This window comes from Physeter macrocephalus, chromosome 9 (genome assembly GCF_002837175.3).
Source record: "Physeter macrocephalus isolate SW-GA chromosome 9, ASM283717v5, whole genome shotgun sequence".
NCBI classification, from domain to species: domain Eukaryota; kingdom Metazoa; phylum Chordata; class Mammalia; order Artiodactyla; family Physeteridae; genus Physeter; species Physeter macrocephalus.
In genome coordinates, this window is record NC_041222.1 from 84,582,474 (window position 1) to 84,601,532 (window position 19,059).

The following is a 19,059-nucleotide window of genomic DNA, read 5'->3' on the forward strand; positions in this document are numbered from 1 at the left end:
GAAAAAGGAGAAGTTACAACAGACACCACAGAAATACAAAACATCCTAAGAGACTACTACAAGCAACTCTATGCCAATAAAGTGGACGACCTGGAAGAAATGGACAAATTCTTAGAAAGGTATAACCTTCCAAGACAGAACCAGGAAGAAATAGAAAATATGAACAGACCAATCACAAGCACTGAAATTGAAACTGTGATTAAAATTCTTCCAACAAACAAAAGTTCAGGACCAGATGGCTTCACAGGTGAATGCTATCAAACATTTAGAGAAGAGCTAACACCCATTCTTCCGAAATTATTCTAAAAAATTGCAGAGGAAGGAACACTTCCAAGCTCATTCTACGAGGCCACCATCACGCTGATGCCAAAACCAGACAGAGATACTACAAAACAAGAAAATTACAGACCAATATCACTGGTGAATATAGATGCAAAAATCCTCAAGAAAACATCAGCAAACAGAATCCAACAGCACATTAGAAGGATCATACACCATGATCAAGTGGAATTTATCCCAGGGATGCAAGGATTCTTCAATATATGCAAATCAATCAATGTGGTAACTTATATTAACAAATTGAAGAAGAAAAACCATGTGATCGTCTCAATAGAAGCAGAAAAAGCTTTTGACAAAATTCAACACCTATTTATGATAAAAACTCTCCAGAAAGTGGACATAGAGGGAACCTACCTCAACATAATAAAGGCCATATACAACAAACCGACAGCAAACATCATTCTCAATGGTGAAAAACTGAAAGCATTTTGTCTAAGATCAGGAATGAGACAAGGATGTCCACTCTTACCACTATTATTCAACATAGCTTTGGAAGTCCTAGCCACAGCAATCAGAGAAGAAAAAGAAATAAAAGGAATACAAATTGGAAAAGAAAAAGTGAAACTGTCACTGTTTGCAGATGACATGATACTACACATAGAAAACCCTAAAGATGCTACCAGAAAATTATTAGAACTCATCAATGATATTGGCAAAGTTGCATTATACAAAATCAATGCACAGAAATCTCTTGCATTCCTATAGACTAAAAACGAAAGATCAGAAAGAGAAATTAAGGAAACAATCCCATTCACCATTGCAACAAAAAGAATAAAATACTTAGGAATAAACCTACTTAAGGAGGTAAAAGACCTGTACTCAGAAAACTATAAGACACTGATTGGAAGAATCACTATAGTGAAAATGACTTTACTACCCAAAGCAATCTACAGATTCAGTGCAATCCCTATCAAATTATCCATGGCATTTTTTACAGAACTTGAACAACAAATCTTAAAATATGTATGGAAACAGAAAAGACAATAATCAAAGCAATCTTGAGGGAAAAAAACAGAGCTGGAGGAATCAGACTCCCTGACTTCAGACCATCATACAAAGCTATAGTAATCAAGACAATATGGTACTGGCACAAAAACAGAAATATAGATCAATGGAACAGGATAGAAAGCCCAGAGATAAACCCATGCCCCTATGGTCAACTAATCTATGACAAAGAAGGCAAGGATATACAGTGGAGAAAAGACAGTCTCTTCAATAAGTGATGCTGGGAAAACTGGACAGCTACATATAAAAGAATGAAATTAGAACACTCCCTAACACAAAAACAAACTCAAAATGGATTAAGGACCTAAATGTAAGACTGGACACTATAAAACTCTTAGAGGAAAACATAGACAGAACACAGTTTGACATAAATCACAGCAAGATCTTTTTTGACCCATTTCCTAGAGTAATAAAAATAAAAAGAAAAATAAACAAATGAGACTTAATGAAACTTAAAAGCTTTTGCACAGCAAAGGAAACTATAAACAAGATGAAAAGACAACCCTCAGAATGGGAGAAAATATTTGCAAATGAATCAACGGACAAAGGATTAATCTCCAAATTACATAAACAGCTCATGCAGCTCAACATTAAAAAAACAAGCAACCCAATCAAAAAATGGGTAGAAAACCTAAATAGCCATCTCCCCAAAGAAGACATACAGATGGCCAAGAGGCACATGAAAAGCTGCTCAATATCACTAATTATTAGAGAAATGCAAATCAAAACTACAATGAGGTATCACCTCATACCGGTTAGAATGGGCATCATCAGAAAATCTACAGACAGCAAATGCCGGAGAGGGTGTGGAGAAAAGGGGACCCTCTTGCACTGTTGGTGGGAATGTAAATTGATACAGCCACTATGGAAAACAGTATGGAGGTTCCTTAAAAAACTAAAAATAGAATTACCATATGACCCAGCAATCCCACTACTGGGCATATACCCTGGGAAAACCATAATTCAAAAAGACACATGCACCCCAATGTTCATTGCAGCACTATTTACAACAGCCAGGTCATGGAAGCAACCTAAATGCCCACCGACAGACGGATAGATAAAGAAGATGTGGTACATATATGCAATGGAATATTACTCAGCCATAAAAAAAAATTAAATTGGGTCATTTGTAACGATGTGGATGGGCCTAGAGACTGTCATACAGAGTTCAGTAAGTCAGAAAGAGAAAAACAAATATCGTATATTAACGTATATATGTGGAATCTACAAAAATGGTATAGATGAACTGGTTTGCAAGGCAGAAATAGAGACGCAGATGTGGAGAACAAACGTATGGACACTAAGGGGGGAACGTGGTGGGGGGTGGGGGTGGTGAGATGAATTGGGAGATTGGGATTGACATATATACACCAATATGTATAAAATAGATAACTAATTAAAAAATCCAATGTAAAAAAATAGAAAGAAGGAGTAAAACCACATGATCATCTCAACTGACACAGAAAAGGCATTTGACAAAATCCAACATCCTTTCATGATAAAAATACTCAAAAAACTCCAAAGAGAAGGGAACTTCTTTAACACAATAAATGCCATTTATGAAAAAAACACAGCAAACATCATATTCAATGGTGAAAGTCTGAAAATGCTCCCCCTAAGATCAAGAACAAGACAAGGTAGCCCACTTTCATCACTGCTATCCAACACTTCAATGGACTAGCCAGAGCAATTAGACAAGAAAAAGAAATTAAAAGGCATTCAAAGTAGAAAAACAGATGTAAAACTGTATCTATTTTCAGATGACATGTTCCTATATCTAGAAAATCCCAAAGAATCCATAAGTTACTAAAACAAGTTGAAAAATTCAGTAAAATTTACAAGTTACAAGATCAATACATGAAAATCAGTTGTGTTTACAACACAAGGAATGAACAATCCAAAATGAAATTAAGAAAGCAATTCAATTTATGATAGCATATAAAGGAATAAAATACCTGAAATAAATTTAACCAAAGAAGTAAAAGACTTGTACACTGAAAACTACAAAACATTGCTGAAATAAATTAAACACCTAAATAAATGTGTAAATGTCCCATGTTCATGGATAGGAAGACAATATTTTTTTTTTGGAAGACAATATTTTTAATACTACCCCAAAGATCTAGATTCAACACAATCCCTACGAAAATTCCACAGTATTTTTGCAGAAATGGAAAATCTGAACCTCAATTTCACATGCAATAGCAAGGGGCCATGAATATCTAAAACAATCTTGAAAATGAAGAACAATTTGAAGGACTCACAGTTTCCAATTTCAAAACTTACTACAAATCTATGGTAATCACAATAGTGTGGTACTGGCATGAGGATAGATGTACATACGAATGAATGGAATAGAATTTAGAGTCCAGAAGTAAACCTATACACCTATGGCCAATTGATTTTTTATAAGAGTGCCAAGTCCATTCTTGAGAAAATAATAGTGTCTTCAGCAGATGGTGCTGAGACAACTGGATTTCTACAAGCAGAAGAATGAAGTTGGAGCCCTACCTCACATCATATGTAAAAATTAACTAAAATGGATCAATGACTTGAATATAAGAGCTAAACTGTAATACTCATAGAAGAAAACATGGAATAAATCTTCATGATCTTTGATTTAGCAGTGGTTTCCTAGATGTGACACCAAAAGCATGAAAAACAAAAGAATAAATAGATAAATTGGACTTCAAAAAATTTAAAAACTTTGTGTATCAAAGAACATTATCAAGAAAGTGAAAAGATGGCCTACACAATGGGAGAAAATATTGTAACTCATATATCTGATAATGATTTAATACCCAGAACATATAAAGAACCCCTTACAACTCAACAACAAAAAGACAACTCAATTAAGTAATGGGCAAAGGACTCTTATCCAAGAAGATATTAAAATGGCCAATAAGTACATGAAAGGATGTTCAACTTTATTAGACATTAGGGAAATGCAAACAAATCAAAACCACAATGTGGAAATACCACTTCACACTTACTAGGATGGCCATAATTTTAAAAACAGAAAATTAAGTATGTATTAATTAAGTAAATGGCTTGTGGATGGTGGTGCCAGCTGTCTCACTTATGGGTGGGAGCTTATAGATAAGCAAGAAGAGGCAGCTATAACAATCCATGTGGTGATGGATTTGATTTGGAGCCATCAGTATGAACTCCTGTTTAGCTAATATAGATACAGATGGTTCCACGTAGAAATATTTATAGATATGTGTATATATACAAGTTACTATAAACACATCTTTTTTTTGCTCTATTAACTGAGAAGGCCTAAAAGAAATGATACCCCAGTAGCAATGAGCACACCCAGCACCAAGATCTTGGTTTCTACTGCCATTCTCCAATAAGAGAAATCAGGGCTCCTTGGAGTAATTGGTGATTCTAAGTCTGGGGAGGAAATATACAAGATGTACCTGGAGCATCTTGCAGTTGCAGAAAATAAGGAAGTGCTCAAAACATACACACAGAAACACATTGATAGAGGTGTTTCAAAGGTGCACAGGAACCAACTGAAAGAACTCCCAGTCACCAAAGATGGAATAATTTGAGCAACAAAATAAAGTAGTACTGGCTTATAACCCAAAGTATAAAATAAATATCCATGGGATCATACTAATATAAATAAATGACTGAACAAATTAATAAATGGGGGAGAAGATTCAAATCTCCCATGCAGAAGAATTCCAAATAACTTATGTAGATACTCCACCCTCAAGGATGGAAGCAGAACTCTCCACTCCTTAGGTGTGAGATGTACTAAGTGGCTTCCTTCAAAAGAGCATGGTACGGAAAAGGGGAAAAAGAGTACATTTACAGCAGAGACACTTGACAAATGATACCTCAGCCAGGTGATCAAGGCCAACATTAAGCCATGTAGGCAGTGTGTACCCTTGATATGATGTGAAGAGAATGACACTTTGCCTCTAAGAGGAGGAAGTGTGCCAGACTCTAAGTCTCGGGCTTGGATCCAACACTCTGTTGGCTCCACCTTGTTCTGTTGACCAAGCAAGTGTAGAGATCAAGTCAGATTCACCAAATAGGGTGCTGACTCCACCTCTTGATGGGAGGAGCTGAATGGCACACAGTTGAGGGTATATATACAGGAAGGCCTAAAGAACGTTTTGCAGTCAACCTTGCACTAGAGTCTGTGAGTCTGACCCACCACACATTTTTAGAAACAGTTTTACAGGGGCACAGCCATACCCCTTTGATTACAGTTGCATATGGTTGCTTTCAAGCTGCAAAAGTAGCGTCAAGTAGTTGTGACAGAGACTATTCACTCAAGGAAGTCTCAGATCCCCTCTGTGAAATACCTCCATGTGCAGGTGGAGAGACCAAGAAAGTCAGCTCTCTAAAGCCTTACTCCTTGAGGAATTCTCTCCCACCCACCCCATCCCTATGTAGGGCCCCTCCTGCTCATCCTCTGGTTGTAGCCACCTTCACTTCCTCCAGGAAGTCCCCCACTTTCATGGCACTGTGACTGTGAGTGGCACTTAACAGAAGTTTGCTGGTCCTATTCTAGCACAAGGAAAGAAGGATCTGAGGGCACAAAAGCCTTTGGGATGCATCTAGAATGACCCAGGAGGCAGCTGACCCAGGCCAGGGTCAACCCCCTGGCAATGGGAACAGAATGCTGATTTTGGTTAAAAGGCAGAAATCAGTGGCAACCTCAGCACTCACTACCGCTTCTTGGCTGTGTGTTTCTGGGTGCCCCACCTTGCCAGCTGAGCTCAGCATTGTGTTTGTAAAATGGTCAGCATGACAGGCCCCCTTGGGGGTCTGCAGGCTTCAGAGAGAGCACCTGTAGAGTACCCTTCCCAGAGCCTGGTCAGGTGAGTGCTTAGCAGAGTGGGGTTTCTAGAGCAGCTCTAGACTGTGGCAGGGTCCTTAGGGCTATAGACCCGTCCCACTGCCCTCCACTCTGCTGGGAGGGTGAATTCTTGCAGCCCAGCATCTGTGGGGAGATCTCCTTCCCTATCTGTGTTCTGCTAATAAAGAGAAACACACTTGGCGAGGTTACACAAACAGCGCTGAGTGATTGACAGCCGCAGCCCTTGGCCGAACAGCGCGGGCCATGCAGCAAGCTGCTGAGAAAACACCGTGTGGGCTGTGCATCCCTTGGCGTTTGCTTTCCATTAGCCTCACATTTTGCCCTTTGGTCACACTCCGTCTATCCAGGCTGGCCTGGAAGGAGCCTGCTCCCAAACACCCTGGCTCACTTCAGGGCAGCTCCTGCAGGTCCCGAAGTGTCCCCCAGAGAGCCCTGGTTCTTCCAGCCACTGCAAGGGCAGCTCTGCCAAGGGAGAGCTTGGGGCTCTGAACCCAGTTCCTCTGTCTGGAGCCACACCCGGGCCACCCTGGGAACTGAGTTGAGCTATGTTGGGCCAGAGCCCTGGTTTAATAGCTTCCCGGATATGTCCCATGTGCCTCCGACCAGGGTTCTGCCTGGGGCTCAGGAGCTGAAGAAACAGCAGGCCAGACTGGTGATGGGCAGGTGGGGCACTTGTCTGTGGGCAGAGGGTCCACAGGCCCCACTTGTTTTCTAAAATAGGCCTACGCAGGGTGAGAGACCAGGCCCTCACACTGGGGAGGGAATGGAGGAGTCTGGGCTCAGCCTAGTCCTCCCCACACACCCCCCACCCCAAATAGTCACTGCAGGGATAGAGAGGCTATGAGTTCTAAAACCTGTGCTCCTTCCTGCCTCTCCCATGGGGCTTCCCTCCACCTGCTCCCATATCAGGAGCTGTCTCTTCAGTCCCAGACCCTGGCCTTGTTTACATCACACAACACCCACCAAGGGACTGCATGCAGAGCTGTCCATTTCCTGGGCTATGAGTGGGATTCAGGGGTGGTGAGAGAGTGGGCAGGGAAAGATGTCCCAGAACCTAAAATCTTGGCATCCCAGAGTGACAGGAGCCTGATGGTGGTCTGATCCACTCAAGCAAGGCACAGATCCCCTTTGCGAAACATCTCCATGTTCAGGTGGAGAAACAGAGGCTCGGCATGGGCAAGCCAGCTTCCCAAAGCCTCTTGAGGAGGGCCAGGATTCCTTCCCAGGGCTTCCATTCTATCCTCCCACTCATACCAACAGAATGGTTATCAGTCTCCGGGGCCGGTAGTTTGGGAATCTGACCATTTTGCACATTTTCTGGGCTCTTGATCCCTCTCTCTCATGCCCTCTTGTTCTGTGATATTGTTGACAGCACAGAACTCAGAGGATGCCTGGCCCTGCCTACCCGCTGAGTATGAGTCGACAAACCAGAGCCCACTCAGACCTCGGCTTTCTCATCTGTCCATGGGGATCCTGGTGGCAGGAAGCCAAGAGGTGACCTGGCTACGCCCACCCGATCTGAGAGGCTCCAGGCTGGAGCGTCACATGCTGCCTTGCCTCCCCGACAGGACTCTCTCCTCCTCCTTGCCTCTACTCGAGGGGAAATTACCCATTAATGAAAGAGAATTACAAATGCAGCGTCTGGCCCCACGCCCAAGGTCCTTGGGAGAGCAGGGAGGGAGTAAGCATGATGGAAGGGGAATTGGAAACAAATGCAAAGGGGTGTTTTCTTTGGTGGATCCACAGTCCCCTCCCCACCCCCTATTCTTACCACTGTCCCAAATTTGGACTTTTACGGAAACGGATTTCATGCCTAGGCTTCCCATGAACTCTCTTAATTCAATTGAGGAGCCATTATCGGTACCAAGTGTAATAGTCTGTTTCCGCAGCCTGGGGGAGGCCTGTGGAGGTGAGGGGTGGGTTCTTCTCTCCTGTGCAGGTGGGGGCTGGGATGGAGGGGCAATGGGGGGCTGGGCTGAAGTCCCAGCCCTGGCAGGTGCCTAGAGGGGTGGAACAGGAGGCTGCAGTTCCTTGAGTGGTGGGGGGCAAGAGACCCAAAGGGGGCAGGAGGCAAAGGAACGGCAGGTGAATCTGGGGCTGAGAGGGCCACCTAGGGTGGGGACAGCTCAGTGTCCCAGGGAACTTGGTGGGAGGGGATGTCACAGCCATGGGTGGGAGGAGCCATCTACCAAGATGCAAGGGTCCCTCTCCCAGGAAGCGCCTTTGCCCATTCTCCTTCCTCCACGAGGAATTTTCTTCCACCTGCCCCATCCCTATGCAGGGTCCCTCCTGCTCATCTTCTGGTTGGACCCACCATCATCTCCTCCAGGAAGTCTTCCAGGGGCCCACCCAGAAGCCCCAGCTTCTGTCCTCATGGTGCTGTGACTGCCAGTGGCTCTGTCTTCCATGGTTTGAGGGCTCTGAGAGAACAGAACAAGCACAGGGTCTGAAGCAATACAAGATCCTGGAGGGAGGAGCCAGGAAGTGGGCCAAGTTTGGAGAGGGGGCATGGCTCCTCTTAGCAGGGGGGCTCTAGGCTGGAACTGGCCTATGGAGCTGACTGTGACCTGGGCCAACCCCATTGCCTCTCCCCAGTCCTCATCTATCACAGAAGTCCTCACAGCCAGCCTCGAAGGCTGGGCCTGGTGAGAACATCCACAGGGCAACTAACTAGGCCATTGGAGCACATATCAGGAAGACTTTCCTTCTGCAGAGCGAGGTCACAGGGGCAAGAGGGACATGTGGACCCCCAACTCCAGCCCCAGCCCCATGGCAATCCCTCAAGAAAGGCAGAGCTGGTCAAAACTCTGTTGGCAGGGGGTGGGTGGTGTGGAGAGGACAAAGGGCCCTGCAGACCCACCTCCCCTCCCCCACAGAGGCTCTTGCGTCCTGTTCTAAGGCAGGACTCTCGTGAACTCGGTGGTAGGTGGGCAACCCAGGGCTTCAGAAAGCAGACACTGTGGGGGCCTTTGGTTTTCCCTTTTGTTCTGGACTAGATCCAGAGCTGAGACTCCCAACCATCAGGGACAATACCCAGGAGGCTGAGGTGAGCTGCAAAGGGATGGTGGAGGCAGGCTACATCTGTGTCCCAAAGGCCTCCTGCCTCTGTATCTCTCTGATTTTCCACACAAAATGGCTTGAGTTCATCAAACGCTCCACGTTCCCAGCCTTTTTGTAACTAGGCAATTCTGTGGGACTAGTTTTAGCCAGTGGCCTGTGGGCAGAGTGGCAAATGTCACTTCCAGGCTGGAGCAGAGAAGTCAGTCTTCCACTTCCCAGCTCTTTCTTCTTCCGTATGTGGTGCTCAAGGGGCCACAGGTGTCACTGCAAGATGGTGAAGCTGCCATCAGCCTGGAGCCCTGAGGGACTTGTGGAATGTGGGGCCCCAAGTGACCTGTGTGCGAGATGGGGCAGGTATGAGAAGCAAGACTTTGGGGTGCTAAGCCTGAAAATTGGGTCATTTGTTTTTACAGAAGAACCTAGCTTATCCTGACTCATGCCAAGTATTGGTACCAGAAATGGGTAGGTGACTGAAAGAAAACAACAGAATACGTGACACTGGTGTGGTGGTGTTAGTGCCGGGGTTGGGCAGGAGGTGGGGTGAAATCCATATCAGATGCTGGAAGGATGGTGACCCACATGATTACAGCAGCAAGTAGAACTTTGAATGAGTGGCTTTGGGATAAGAGGTGGGAAGAGCAGATGTTAGCAGTGTGTGGGGTTGCAACTTGCTGTGCTTGTGCAGTGGTTACAGAAAAAAAAGGAGCTCAGGACAGAACTGGCCAGATTTCTATCAGAACAGAAAAGTAGAGAGTGCCCAGAAAGTCGAGCCTGGATGACATAGAAAACTAACTGCTTGTGAACCCAAACCTAGAAGGTGAGTTTGAGATGCCTTTGAGGAACAATGCCTAGTAAACTCTTGTAATCCATCAGATGGCCTCAGGCAAGATCAGAATAAGGGTGGATCAGATCCAGAGCAGCTTTATCCCTGCAGAAGGCTAATAGAGAATTTGTTTCCTGGGGCTGCATAACAAAGCACCACAGACTGGTGGCCTAAACAACACGCCTGTAGGCAGGGTTGGTTTCCCTTGAGGCCTCTCTCCTTGGCTTGAAGACGGCCACCTTCTCCTTGTGTCCTCACATGGTCTTCCCTTTGGGTGGTTCTGATCTCCTATTCTTATAAAGACACCAGTCATATTGGATTAGAGCCCACCCTAACAGCCTCATTTTACCTTAATCACCTCCAAATACAGTCACATTCTGGGATACTGGGGTATGTTAAGATTTTAACATATGCATTCTTGGGGACACAATTCAGCCCATAACAAGGGGGAAGGCAGATGGGAGGAAGAGGAAGGAGAGGTAGGAGGGAGAAGTCTGGGGGCGGGAAAGCAAAGACACACAGATGAGAGCTGAAAATTGCATCTCAAAAAGCACTGTGGTCATGGTTGCCTGCATGAGAGCTGCCTGCACTGCCAAAGAAAGACAAGCCCTCAGCTCCTGACCTTCCCCAGGCCAGAAGGGGGTTGATGGGGTCTACACAGCACCCAAAGAAAGCCAATGAGGCTGATGGGAGAGGAGGGTTTCCTTGGGCACAGGACCAGGGCCCAGAGCTCACAGAAGAGAGAGCAGAAGCAGGACCTAGTCAGGACACCTCACTCCCCACCTGACTCGGGGCCCTGACACCCCAGTCTCCAGATAGAACAGAACATGCTCACTGGGATACTGCAGGGGAGAGCCCCTCTTAGACGGGAGGGACCTTAAATTCTAAAGGACTATGAACTTCCTGAGGCTGTAAGGGTTGGTTGTTCTAATATCCTGAGTTAGAGTCTGTGTTCTCAGGCCTGCCCTGTTTCTGTGTCTGGGGCTGGGTTTGTCAGTAGCCTGGCAGGGCTGAGGGGCCCGCCAGAGCCAGGCTGGGGTCTGGGGCACACAGGGAAAGGGTGTTCTGAGGACCCAAGTCTGAAGTGGTTCCAAGCCAGCCCCCAGGGAAGGCGGCCAAGGCGGGCAGAACTTCAAATGCTTTGGGGTTATATTTTACATAAGTGGAGGCAAAAATTGGTTTCTCGTGTGGTCTAATGCTTTCCAAGTCGTAACATCACTTCCCCAGCTCCTGCCACTCAGGGTGGAGCCAGGATGGGAAGAGGAGGAGTGGGTCGTGGGCTCCAGCTTCCCCTACTCACATGAAGCCAACTTGGGGCAGAGTCACAACAATCTCAACCCCCAGACCTCAGAGACAGGCATCCTCCAATCAGAGCCCTTCCCTTCTGGGCCATCTGTTTGATATTAGGCAGGTTACCCCACCTCTCTGAACCTCAATCTCCCTCACTGTGAAATGGTCATAGGGGCTTTTGCATGTGAGCCTATTTGGGACTGTGAGTTTCTCAACAGACCACGGAGCGATGAGCTGTGATTCCATTTTACAGCTCTCCTAGGAGGTCCCTGGCTTGGCATGTTCAATCTGGATGCAGGGACCTCTCAGCCAGGACCCCCGAGGGAGTCCCCTCCCTCCCAGAAATCTCAGCCCAGATTGGGCAGGGGTCCCATTGGCCCAGACTGGGGACCTTGGGTGTGTCCCTTGCTGCCCAAGCCCTCCTCCCTCTTCAGTCACGGCCTCCCCTCCCTCTTCCAACCCCATCTGCCCTCAGCACTCTGCCTCAGTTTACCACTGATGTTTCCCAGGGCCCCTGGAGAGGAGGCTCTCAGGATGAGCACCCTAATTCCTTTGACTGGTCCCCCTGCTCCACTGTATCCCCTTCAACTCCAGCTTCCATGCCATCCACCAGACCCCACAGCCTTGTCCCTGTGCTGCTCAAACTGCTGCTCTCCAGACAAGTCACCCAAGGCAATCAGGGTCCTGCCCCTGTCCGCCCAGTAGCCTCACCCTCCACTCCTGATCCTGAAACCTCATGCTCTCCTCCTCTCCTCCCTGTGCTCATTCCTCTGCCAGAAATGCCCTTCTGTCCTTCCCTACTTGCTCAGCTCAGGCATGCCCTCTGAAGCTTCCTGACCCCCTACCCCACAACATTCGAAGCCCCCAGAGCAACCTATGCTGCATTTCTCAGGCCTTCCCTCTTGGCTCGTAGGTGTTGACAACCATGTAAGTCAGCTCTCACTGCATAACAAAGTACCCAGAACTTGATGGTCTAAATCAGCAAGTGTTTACTTTTGCTCATGAGTCTACTGGTCAGCCAGTTCTCCCAGTCTCAGCTGATCTTGGCTGGACCTGCTGAGGCATCTGTGGTCACCCGGCAGTTTGGCCAGGAGCAGGCTTGTTTAGGATGACCTCTGTATTCACTTTCTGTGCTGCAGAAGGAATCATTCCTGGGCTTCCCTGGTGGTGCAGTGGTTGAGAATCCGTCTGCCGATGCAGGGGACACGGGTTCGTGCCCTGGTCCGGGAAGATCCCACATGCTGCAGAGCGGCTGGGCCCCTGAGCCATGGCCGCTGAGCCTGTGCGTCCGGAGCCTGTGCTCCGCAGCAGGAGAGGCCACAACAGTGAGACGCCCGCGTACCGCAAAAAAAAAAAAAAAAAAAAAAAAAATAGAATCATTCCTCTCCCAGTGGGAGAGAGGCTGGCAGTGTGCCTGAAGGACACTATCCCAGGCCTTCCATGGCTCCACCACTTACCCCATCTGTCTCATCAGCAGCTGAGAAGAGAGATGGAGGGACCAGAGGTGGGCAGAGCCTCAGAGGGGAAGGAGCCAGGGTCCTGATGACCGTGCGGGGCCTGGGCTGTAGTGTGGCTCCTGGGACGATGTGCCTGTACCCACCATGACTGCTCCTGGGTTCCAGCTCGGTCACTCCCTCATGACTGAGCCCAGCTTGGGGTCCCTGGAGACCCACAAGAAAGGCAGTGGTGCTCAGCCACCAAGCAGCCCTGGGAGGCTGCTCCTCTTTGAGAGATTATGAGTCCAAAACTGGAGTCATTTCAGGGGAATGGCTGTGGGGAAATGGGGTGATAGGGAAGAGAAGGAAAACGAGGAGACAAGAGGGGTGCGGGAGGAAGGACCAGTGGAGAGAAGGAAAGGAACAGAGGAGCCAGGGCGAGGTAGGCAGGTGTCACCTTGCCAAGCACCCCTTTGCCTCAGTGCCCTGTGTCCACAGCCACTGGTTGTCTCTACCCCAGCCCAGCGAGATAGGAATTGTCACCCCCTTTACAAAGGGACACAGATCCAAGGAACTTTGGGGTCTGGGCAGGATGGGCAGGAGCATCGCTGCTGTCACAGGTTTGAGGCCCCAAATGCAGCAGCTGGTCTCAGGGGCTGACCTCCCTTCCAGCCCACTGGAGCCAGGAAGCTTCTCTCCCTATTACCGGCAAGACTCAGATGCTGAAAGCGCCATCTGGGCTTCTGGTCTTTGCCCCCATCTCCTCGGAAGGACATATCCCTCAGAGTTGGATGGACACTCAGGGGCACCACCCGATGGGACAGCCCAAAGCCCTCCCCAGCCAGGACCTCACAGTGACGCCCCAATCTCCAGCCTCCATTCAACAGGCATCATGAGCACCTAGTGGCAGGTTGCCTCAGTTTGCTCATCTGCAAAATGGAGACAGGCACTGCCTGCTCAGGGGACCTCCAGAAGAAATCAGGGGCAGCAGCTTGGTGCCAGGGAAGTGTGCACTTGGGGTTACAACCCTGGCTTCAGATCCTGGCCTTGCGGGTCCCCAGCTGGGCAACTTGGGCACAGGTAGCAGGATAGTTGGAGGCAGCCAGGCAGAGGGTGATGTGAGGGTTCCAAGAGGCCTGGGGCCACCCTGGGAGGGAGTGATGACAGACACCCAGCTATTACTGCACCTTGGGGCCAGGTCCTTCCCACTCACTCAGGGCAGAGGCAGCCCCAGTAAGGATTCACCCAAGGCGCTGTCGGGCCTGTCATTCAGTCTTAATCCCTGCCCTTTGTCCGCCTGCCATCAGGGCTTTGGGTTGCCACCTGCCTGCGCTGGGTGATGTCATGGGAAAAGAATGTGGCAGGTGGGGGCAGGCGAGGGGCCGTCCTGGAGAGTGTCTGTCTTCCCCGCCCAGGTGGGCAGGGGGCTGCGGGATACAATGTGGAAACTCAGGGCTCCCCTCCCCTACAGGCCTTGGGTATAATCCTGTCCTGCAGATGACATGTGTTCCATGGAGGTCAAGAATTTTGAAAGTCCTGGAAGTTTCCAGACCCTTGTTTAAGGGAAGTGCACTACTGGGCTCACAGTTACAAACCCGTGCGTGAAAACAAAACAGCTGGGGCATCTGTGTCCAAGGCTCCATCGATTCCTCGAAATGGCTGCAGAACTGGGCATGGACACATTCTCCGGGGGAGCAGCCCTGGCTTCATCGGATTACCAGGGCTCCACGGCAAGACTCAGCAGTGTGGGGGGCCCGCCATCCTGTGAGCTCAGAGTTGGGGCTGCCACAGGCCTCTCTGAGCCTCACTTTCCCCATCCCTGAAACAACTTTGTTGTCCCCCACTGATCTCCTACCAGCCCAGGAAATCCCAGACATGTCTCTTAACCTCCTGTGGTCACTCTCAGTCAACTCATTCCTGCAATTCCCCACCTCTTGCAGGGGCACAACTGAGCCCCAGCACAGGGAGGTAAAGGAGGCAGGGGCTTCCCTGGGGGCTGTATACACTGGCCTGGTGATGTCCCTCCTACCAGCCCTTCAACCCGCGGGGCCTTGTCTCCAGTGGCTTCTGGGACCCTCTTCATGACTCTGCTGAGATTTCCTTCCCTTATTCATGTGATGACTGGGGATCCAGCCTCCTTCCACATGGTGACTGGGGATCCAACATCCTTCCACATGGTGACTGGGGATCCAACCTTCCACATGGTGACTGTGGAGCCAGCCTCCTTCCACATGGTGACTCCACCATCTCAAGGGCCTCAGCATCCTTGACTGGGTCCTATGCAAGGGCCAAGAGATGATAAAAGATAAAGGGTGCAGGAGGTTTGGTAGCCAAGCCAGGAAAGGCACGCATCTCCCCTGCCCAACTTGTAGCAGCTAGAACACGTCACCCAGCCCTGGGATTGCGAAGCAGGCAGAGAAAGGCACTCCCCTCACGTGATGGGGAAACAAAATGGGTTTGGTGAACATGTGGAATTTTCTCACCACACCTGGGTGTGTCCCGTAACTCCTGGTCTGTATTTTAAAGATGGAGATAGTTCAGAGATCAGAGGGTTCCATCCTGCAGGACAGTGAAAGCTCTGAACTGGATCTGTAAGGTTCCATCTCCCTGCAGGGGCCAAAGTGCGTTTCCCTCCTGCTCGCCAGCTGCCCAGTGAGAGCATAACCGTGGGGAGGGACAGAGGAGGAGGGCAGTGATTTCTTTTGCAGATGGCATCACTCTCCCGAACCTGGCCAGTGGGTGAAGTGGACTCTCAGGACACATCTGTGGGCGTTTGAGGAGACACCCTTGTTGGTCCCCTTCTGTGACTTCTTTGGAACAGGCAATATCACCTCTTTGGCCACCCCCTCCCAGCTCCTGCACCCCTGACTACCCTCCCACTCCCACTCAGCCCTCACTGCTGAAGCTCCACCACCCCCTCCTCTTGGGCAGTATGGTGAGCAGGACCCTGAGATGGCCCAGGGCCTACCCCAGAGTCCCATCCTGTGACTGTGACAGGACACATGAATGGGTTACTGATCAGACTGACTTGGGGTGGGCCCGACTTAATTGTGGGGAGAGCTTTAAAAGAAGGTGAAGCATCAGAAAGATGCCCTTCTGATGGCCTGGGAAGGCGCAGATGGCCATGGTGTGAACTGTTGCTGGGGGCCACATGGCTACTGGGTGGCCTCCGGGAATGAGAGCAGTTCCCAGCAGACAGCTTCATCCCACGGCTGCATGGACCTGAATTCTGCCAACCACAGGGAGCTTGGAAAGAACCCGAGCCCCAGATGAAACTGCAGCCCTACACAACAGAAAGATGTCAGCCTGGTGACCCTGAACAGAAGTGCCAGCTAGGCCACTCCCGGGCTCCCGACCACGGAGACCATGAGATCATCAGTCTGTTGTTGTGATCACTAAGTGTATGGCAGCTCCTTGTACAGCTTAGAAAACGAATACAGTACAGGCAGGCCTTGAAGGGCTCCTGCCTGGGAGGAGCATGTGTCCTTCCCTGAGGCTGCCCAAACTTCCCCAGCAGCTCCCAGATTCCCTAGTGGATGAGGCCAAAGTTCACTGCGACTCCAGGGTATGCACCATGTAGAGGTTGAATGGTGTCCCTCCAAATGTCACATCTGCCCGGTATTTCTGAGCATGACCTTACTTGAAAATAGTGTCTTGGAAGGTTAAGGAGTTAAGGATCTTGAGATGATATCATCCTGGATTGTCCTGGTAGGCCCTAAATCCAATGACTGTTGTCCTTATAAGAGGTGAGGACACAGACACACACACACATGGAAAGGCCACATGACAACAGAGGCAGAGGTCGGAGTGATAAGGCCACAATCCAAGGGATGACTGGGGCCACCAGAAACTGGAAGAGGCAAGAATGATCCTCACAAGAGCCTCCAGAGGGAACGTAGCCCTGCTGATAGCCTTATTTCAGACTTCTGGCCTCCAAAACTGGGAGAAGATACACTTCAGTTGTGGTGCTTCAGCTCCCCAGTTGTGATGTTTTCCTATGGTAGCCATGGAAAACCAGTACAGACCCTGAGGGAGTCAGCCAGGAGAGGCTGGGATAGCAAACAGCCCAGCGATGGAAAGGAGCCTCATCAGACACTCAGATCCTGGCCACTGAGCCCCTGTGTCTGGGACGTGCTGTAACAGTGCCTCCAAGTTGGGGCAAGACACCTCCTCTCCCTTCACAGAGAAAAATGAGGGCTCACGGTGGGTTATTTCAGGGAGTCACCCTGAATATCTATGCTGAGAGAATGTAGAAATTTCCACCCTTCACTGAAGGGAAACCAAGGCTCAGAGAGGGGAAATGGTTTGCCCAAGAGCCAGCCATTGTCCCTAGAAAAACACTCAGAGGGCACAGAAAGAACAAGACAAGAATGTTAATTGCAGCCTTGTTTTTGTAGCAAAACCCCAGACCAGCCTAAATGTGCCTTCATCAATAGAGGTGTGACTAAATAAATTAGGAAGCCCTCTGAGGTTTTCTGCAGGTTTGGACAGGATGGATCTCTGAGTCGCAATGGGGAGTAGAGGAAGCAACCTGCACAGTGAAGTGTGGAAACATGATCCCGTGGAGGCCTTTGACAGCCCAGCAAATCCCGAGTCAAACAAACTAATTGCAGGAAGACATTTTTTGAACAATCGGGGAAATTTGAAGACTGATGGGGCATTAGATGATATTAAGGAATGACTGCTAATTTTGTTAAGTGTGCTGATGGAATGGTGTTGTTAAAGGGAAAAGGACACCTACCTCGGGGAGACAGCAACATACTGAGATGATTGCATATGAGACGGTGGTGCCTGGGATTTGCTTAGAATAATTTGTTGGGGGAGGGGATATGGAGGCGCCAAGAGTGGCCATGAGAGATTGTTGGAGCTGCGCAATGGGTACACAGGCTCTTCATACTATTCTGTCGATTTGAAAATATCAACAAAAAGATTAAGTACCATAAAGCAGTACTAAGTGTTTTCTACACATACACATGAATATAAATAAAGACATGTTTAAATGGCCAAAAGAACGTGCTCCAAACAGGCAAAGGTGGACACCTGTGGAGGTGGGACAGGGGGTCAGGCGAGCCTGGCCATTCGTGGGGCCATAAATCTAACTTGTAAGGTTTTCATTTTTTTAGAGAGAGAATGTCTAGACGTTTTACTCATGTACTTGAATGCTGCCCTCAACCAAATAATCTAAGAGAAGACAAAAGGCTGAGTGGTACAAAGGTTCACTTATAAGACAAATAAGTTCTGAGGATCTAATGCATGGCATAGTGACTACAGTTAACAATACTGCCGTGTATACTTGAAATTTGTCAAGAGGTTAGATTGCAAGTGTTCTCACTGCTGTGGGCTTCAATGCTGCTTGAGAGCCAGGTGTCCCCACGGCCCAACCCGCTCTGCCGCCAAGTTCCAGGGAGATGCCCACTGGAGATGTCCACTCTGCCCACTCCTTGCCTACACACCCCCCTCCCCAAAAGCCATGTCTATTGTGGCCCGGGGACAAGTACGGAAGGAAGAGCAGTGTCCTCACCAGATGTGGAGCCAGGGCAGCCACTCTCCTACTCCCACAGCGCCCCTCGGATGCCCCTATATTATTCTACTCCACAGTACTGACAGCTCAGAGTGAAAAAGGTAACTGGGGGCCAGATCCACAAAGATCCACCAGCTGTTTGGTTTTCAGTAACCCCAAGAGGGGAAGAGGGAAGTTTCCTGTGAGGGCAGAACACGTGGGACATCCACAGGCCCAGTGTGAATTCCAGATCTGCTGCCCAGTCTGTGTGACTGGAGAGGGCTATTTCTGGGCTCAGTCTCCATAGTGGGTAAAATAGTGTCCTCCAGAAGTCATGTCCACCTGGAGCCTAGGAACATGATCTTATTAGGGAGTAGGGTCTTCGCATATGTGATTAGTTAAGATGAGGTCATACTGGAGTAAGGTGGGCCCCAAATCCAATAATTGGTGTCCTTTTAAGGAGAGGAGATTAGGACACAGAGGTATGTGAAGGAAGAGGTCATGAGACTATGGAGGCAGAAATTGGAGTCATGCAGCCACAAGCCCAGGGAGACCTGTAGCCCCAGTAGCTGGAAGAGGTAGGAAGAACCCTCCCCTGGAGCCATCAGAGGGAGCTCAGTCCGGTGACATCTTTTTTTTTTTTTTTTTTTTTTTTTTGCGGTACGCAGGCCCCTCACTGTTGTGGTCTCTCCCGTTGCAGAGCACAGGCTCCGGACGCGCAGGCTCAGCGGCCATGGCTCACGGGCCCAGCCGCTCCGCGGCA